The following is a 7,025-nucleotide window of genomic DNA, read 5'->3' as shown; positions in this document are numbered from 1 at the left end:
CCCTCAGCGCCGCCTGAGGGGGCCTTCGCGCTGCCGCGCGTTCGACCGGGCCTCACAACCTTGTCTTCCTCTCTCGCACCACCAGGATTAAAAAAAATAAATAAATAAATTCCTCAGCAGATCTCGAGTTTTCTTCTGAATTCAGTCCCTTCGTGGGCTATGCTTTCTTGCTACTCCGACGCTCAGGACCCTACGGATCCCATAGTAATCTAAGGAGTTGGGTGAGCTGCCCGAAACATGCCTGTTCAGAAATAGAGAAGGGGGCGGGAAGAGAGATTTGGAAGCCGGGGAGGAGGAGAGGACCAGGGGAGGAGCTTACGGGTGGGAGGAGGGGCCAAACCTTGGGAGGCGGACCTACGAGGCAGCGTTTGCGAAGCTAAGGAAGCCGAAAGGGAAGTAAAATTTTCTGGATAAAGGGGCCGGGGCTCCCGGCTTAGAGCAGAAGGCGGCGGTGTAGCGGGCGGGCGTGGGTCCCCGGCTAGAGGAGAAGTACAAGCTTGTCGCGTACTTCAGTAAACACTGGAACGTGCAAATTATACGTAAATGAGCCCGTTCGAGTTAGCAACCGAGTTACCGTAATGGCAATCAGTGACTTTCCCCTATTCCACACGACTCCTTTAGTAAATCAGGTCGGGGGACGGACGCTGGGGGCCGAGCTGGACAGCAGAAAGAGAAAGAAAGGACAGGCGGGGAAGATAGTCACCTTCACTATCCTATTCTTACTCATGTTTAAGGACGACGCCAAGGTTACGCCCCTTATCGCTTGGGGAATGGCGCGGTCCAACCGCGTCAATCTTTCGCCGTTAGCGGCGCGACTCGAGGCCGCGGTTCTGCCTCCGAGGTCACCACCTGCCTGGGCAGCCTTTGGCCTTCAGCCTTCGGACCTCGATCCAGCCCGGGAGGGGCTGGACTGGGCCAGGTTGGGAAAGGTGAGTGAAATGTCAAAAGCTTGGAGGGCATAATCACGCCTTCCGAACAAAACCAAACCATGTAAAATCTAAACAAATAAACAAAAATCGGCCTGCAAATGGACTTCTGGTGTTGTCTTGTGTAATTCTATTTGTCAGTTAGCTTACTGACTAGGAACCCTTTCCATCAGAACCTCTGTCCCGACGTAACCTCTGCCCCTCATAGGACCTTACTTAATAGTCTACATTGAGGCTAGTTATTTGAGCCCAGATCCTGGACGCCACCCTCCCTGCCACTTGAAGGCTGTTTGATTTGGAATGACTGATTTATCCTCTGTGAACCTCCGTTTCTATGTCTGCAAAGTAGATCCAGGTATATTAACATCCTACAGGGTTTTGTGAGGACTAAAAGAGAGCACAGATTACGACTATTATCGGGACAATAATATGAGGAGGGAATGGCAACCCACCCGTTTTCTTGCCTGGAGTATCCCAGGGACAGAAGAGCCTGGCAGGCCACATACAGTCCATGGGTCGCAAAGAGTTGGACACGACTGAAATGACTTAGCACAGCTCAGTTCAGTGGCTCAATCATGTCCGACTCTGCGACCTCATGGACTGCAGCATGCGAGGCTTCCCTGTCCATCACCAACTCCCAGAGCCTACAAACTCATGTCCATCGCCTTGGTGATGCCGGCACAGGGACAATAATATAAATGAAAGGGGGTAATTGCTTCAGTGTTTGGATGGCAGAATAAAGATTAATAGCTTGAAAATACCTGTGTAAAACGTGCAGTATGTATAAAAGAACAAATAGGGTACCTGATTGCTAAAGGAACATATGGTTAATACAAAAGGCCGCTCTGTATATGATAAAGTATGAACGTTTTCTTGATATTGTGAGTAAGGTCATAGAAGAGATACTGGAAATGATCCAGTGGAACAAGAAAGACGAAGGAGCATTCTGAAGGGAATTTGCTCATGAGAAGACAAACTGATAAGCTAGGTTAAAGCAGGAGTACAGTAATAAAAGATGAGCAGAGAAGGAGGCCAAGAGTGCCAAAGATAGTTTAAATTTGTCACCACTGGTCTGGAGTGGGGAATCACCAGTCCACCTGTCAGGCCCAGCAGCTCTTGGCCAGCTCCTAGTCAGCCGTGGAGCAAGAATGGAGAGGTGATGACCCTGCTTTGCCTAGAGTCTGAAATGTCATATGTCCATCCCCTCAAAGGATAGGGATTCCAAGGTTTGAAGGACTAACTTTTTGAAACATTGTAAAAAGAGATGTATATTTTACTTTTATTGGAGGGAGTTTTTCTACTTTCCAGTAACATCTCTGTTCAAACTTTAAAGTAGGAACTTTTTGTAGGTATAGCAGTTATTATAAGTCCTTTATTAACTGAGACCCACCTCAACCTCATACACACACACATACACACACACACTATTGTGAGGTAGATTTTGTTTCAAGTTTCTAAGGGCCTTTATGTGTTTATCTGCATCTATGACTTTGTCTTTCTGCCTTCTTTTGGGGTTTTCTTTGGTTCCCTCTGTTCCTGGGTCTCCAACTCCCTCTAATCTGAGTTCCTCAAGGCAAGAATGAATTTATTTTTGTATCCTAGCCGTATCCTTAGTTTCCACCACAGGAAAAAATGTTTACATTTGTTTATGTAGCAACAAATTGAATGCAGAAGCAGATATGAGAATCTAGTCAAGCATTAAGCAGATTTCCAAAAATGTGTAACAGTGCCAATTGTCAGATTTATTGTTGTTGTTCTTTTGGTAAAAGTTAGTTTTCATAAATGAATAAAATAAAAATATTTATAAATATTTTGACTAAATTATTCCCCCACTTCCTATTTGCTTTGCTTTTCTCCTCAGTCTCTTTAATTCTTAAATTACAAAACTGAATACTATTCTGTTTCCCATATTTAAAAGCATAATATTATCTAAAATTCTTCACCACACTGAAACTATTTTTTAGATTCTGTTTTGATAGAAAAAAAAACAAAACACTTCTGTCTTAGGTCCTAGGGAGTCACTACAGGTATAGATGTACATTGGTGACCTGTACGTGGTGACCCTAGAGGAACCCATACTGTCCTGTATATGCATGAAGCCTTGATGGGAAAGCGTGTATGCATGTGGCACCTTGGAGTGTGAGGGCAGGAAAGTACTAACAGGGTCAAGTAAAGTCATTTGTTTATTTATTTTTAAATTAATTTATTTATTTTAGTTGGAGGCTAATTACTTTACAATATTGTAGTCATTTTTGCCAAACATTGACATGAATCAGCCATGGGCGCACATGTGTTCCCCATCCAGAACCCCCCTCCCACCTCCCTCCCCATCCCATGCCCCAGGGTCATCCCAGTGCACCAGCCCTGAGCACCCTGTCTCATGCATCAAACCTGGACAGGTGATCCACTTCACATATGATAATATATATGTTTCAATGCTACCCTCTCAAATCATCCCACCCTTGCCTTCTTGCACAGAGTCCAAAAGACTGTTCTTTACATCTGTGACTCTTTTGCTGTCATCAGCAAATAGGGTCATTATTACCATCTTTCTAAATTCCATATATATGCATTAGTATATTGTATTAGTGTTTTTCTTTCTGACTTCATTCTGTATAATAGGTTCCAGTTTCATCCACCTCATTAGAACTGATTCAAATGCATTCTTTTTAATGGCTAATACTCCATTGTGTATATGTACCACAGCTTTCTTATCCATTCGTCTGCTGATGGACATCTAGGTTGCTTCCATGTCCTGGCTATTGTAAACAGTGCTGCGATGAACATTGGGGTACATGTCTCTTTCAGCTCTGATTTCCTCGGTGTGTATGCCCAGCAGTGGGATTGCTGGGTCGTATGGCAGTTCTATTTACAGTTTTTTAAGGAATCTCCACACTGTTCTCCATAGTGGCTGTACTAGTTTGCATTCCCACCAACAGTGTAAGAGGGTTCCTTTTTCTCTGCACCCTTTCCAGCATTTATTGTTTGTAGACTTTTTGATAGCAGCCATTCTGACTGGCGTGAGATGTTACCTTATTGTGGTTTTGATTTGCATTTCTCTGATAATGAGTGATGTTCAGCATCTTTTCATGTGTTTGTTAGCCATCTGTATGTCTTCTTTGGAGAAATGTCTGTTTAGTTCTTTGGCCCATTTTTTGATTGGGTTGTTTATTTTTCTGGAATTGAGCTGCAGGAGCTGCTTGTATATTTTTGAGATTAATTCTTTGTCAGTTGCTTCGTTTACTGTTACTTTCTCCCATTCTGAACGCTGTCTTTTCACCTTGCTTATAATTTCCTTCATTGTGCAAAAGCTTTTAAGTTTAATTAGGTCCCATTTGTTTATTTCGCTTTTATTTTCATTACTCTGGGAGGTGGGTCATAGAGGATCCTGCTGTGATTTATGTCAGAGAGTGTTTTGCCTACGTTTTCCTTTAGGAGTTTATAGTTTCTGGTTTATGTTTAGATCTTTAATCCATTTTGAGTTTATTTTTGTGTATGGTGTTAGAAAGTGTTCTAGTTTCATTCTTTTACAAGTGGTTTACCACTTTTCCCAGCACCACTTGTTAAAGAGATTGTCTTTTCTCCATTGTATATTCTTGCCTCCTTTGTCAAAGATAAGGTGTCCATAGATGCATGGATTTATCTCGGGGCTTTCTATTTTGTTCCATTGATCTATATTTCTGTCTTTGTGCCAGTACCATACTGTCTTGATGGCTGTAGCTTTGTAGTATAGTCTGAAGTCAGGCAGGTTGATTCCTCCAGTTCCATTCTTCTTAAGATTGCTTTGGCTATTCGAGGTTTTTTGTATTTCCATACAAATTGTGAAATTATTTATTCTAGTTCTCTGAAAAATACCATTGGTAGCTTGATAGGGATTGCATTGAATCTATAGATTGCTTTGGGTAGTATACTCATTTTCACTATATTGATTCTTCCGATCCATGAACATGGTATATTTCTCCATTTATTTGTGTCCTCTTTGATTTCTTTCACCAGTGTTTTATAGTTTTCTGCATATAGGTCTTTTGTTTCTTTAGGTAGATTTATTCCTAAGTATTTTATTCTTTTTGTTGCAATGGTGAATGGAATTGTTTCCTTAATTTCTCTATTTTTCTCATTGTTAGTGTATAGGAATGCAAGGGATTTCTGTGTGTTAATTTTATATCCTGCAACTTTACTATATTCATTGATTAGCTCTAGTAATTTTCTGGTGATCTTTAGGGTTTTCTATGTAGAGGACATGTCATCTGCAAACAGTGAGAGTTTTACTTCTTCTTTTCTAATCTGGATTCCTTTTATTTTTCTTCTCTGATTGCTGTGGCTTAAACTTCCAAAACTATGTTGAATAGTAGTGGTGAGAGTGGGCACCCTTGTCTTGTTCCTGACTTTAGGGGAAATGCTTTCAATTTTTCACCATTGAGGATGTTTGCTGTGAGTTTATCATATATGGCTTTTATATATTGAGGTATGTTCCTTCTATTCCTGCTTTCTGGAGGGTTTTTATCATAAATGGATGTTGAATTTTGTCAAAGGCTTTCTCTGCATCTATTGAGATAATCATATGGGTTTTAGCTTTCAATTTGTTAATGTGGTGTATCACATTGATTGATTTGCAGATATTAAAGAATCCTTGCATCCCTGGGATAAAGTCCACTTGGTCATGATCTTTTTAATATGTTGTTGAATTCTGTTTGCTAGAATTTTGTTAAGGATTTTTGCATCCATGTTCATCAGTGATATTGGCCTGTAGTTTTTTCTTTTTTGTGTGTGTGTGTGGCATCTTTGGTTTTGATATTAGGGTGATGGTGGCCTCATAGAATGAGTTTGGAAGTTTACCCTCCTCTGCAGTTTTCTGGAAGAGTTTGAGTAGGATAGGTGTTAGCTCTTCTTTAAATTTTTGATAGAATTCAGCTGTGAAGCTGTCTAGTCCTGGGTTTTTGTTTGTTCGAAGATTTCTGATCACAGTTTCAATTTCCATGCTTATGATAGGTCTGTTAAGATTTTCTATTTCTTCCTGGTTCAGTTTTTGAAAGTTATACTTTTCTAAGAAATTTGTCCATTTCTTCCAAGTTGTCCATTCTATTGGCATATAGTTGCTGATAGTAGTCTCTTATGAGCCTTTGTATTTCTGTGTTGCTTGTTTTGATTTCTCCATTTTCATTTCTAATTTTGTTGATTTGATTCTTCTCCCTTTTTTCTTGATGAGTCTGGCTAATAGTTTGCCTATTTTATTTATCTTCTCAAAGAACCAGCTTTTAGCTTTGTTGATTTCATTTATTTATTTAAATGTCATCAAATTGAGGAAAGAAGTTGGCTTATTCATCAAAAGTTGGTAAAACTAGAGGACCCAGGTCATAATACAGCTCCAATTATATATTAAATACCCCTATGGTTAAATAAACTATAATGAGTAATTTTTTTTTCCTGAACCATAGATATTGGCTTTTTTTTTCCCCAGAGAAAAGAAAAAGAAGCTACTAGCAATTATTGCTTGGCCTCCTACTGTGTATAAATACTAATGCTACCTCATTTATTCCTCAGTACATCTTTGTGAAACAGATGTTATTTTATGGAAACTGAGCTTCAGAACGACTAAGTCATTGGTTTTTGAAATTGTTTTATTTCAATCCACAATAAGAAATCAATTTTTAAATCACGACCATTGAAGAGCACATAGACATGGTCTTCACTGAAATAAGTTTCAGGAAGTGATATGCAATTACCCTACTATATGCAATGCACATTGATACTTTCTACTCTATTTTACTTTTTAAAAGTTATTTTATCTTCTGGTCATGGCACAAGGCATATGGAATCTTAGTTCCATGACCAGGGATTGAACCCCCTGCCACCCCCCTGCATGGGCAGCATGGAGTTTTAACTACTGGATCACTGGGGAAGTCCCTGTTTCACTTTTTAAAAACATTTAGCTTTGCATACTGCTAAATTAGTTTCACAACCGACTACAGAGTTGCCATCTGTTTTTGAATCTGTTTTAAAAAACTGGACTAAATAATGTTCAAAATCCTATAGAAAGTGGTAAACTGAACTCATGCTCTTTCTGGTAAATGCCTCTTCACAAACATGTTTTAATACTAT

The sequence above is a fragment of the Bison bison genome, unplaced genomic scaffold, assembly GCF_000754665.1.
Source record: "Bison bison bison isolate TAMUID 2011002044 unplaced genomic scaffold, Bison_UMD1.0 scf7180017864381, whole genome shotgun sequence".
Classification (NCBI taxonomy): domain Eukaryota; kingdom Metazoa; phylum Chordata; class Mammalia; order Artiodactyla; family Bovidae; genus Bison; species Bison bison.
This window is presented reverse-complemented; position numbering follows the sequence as displayed.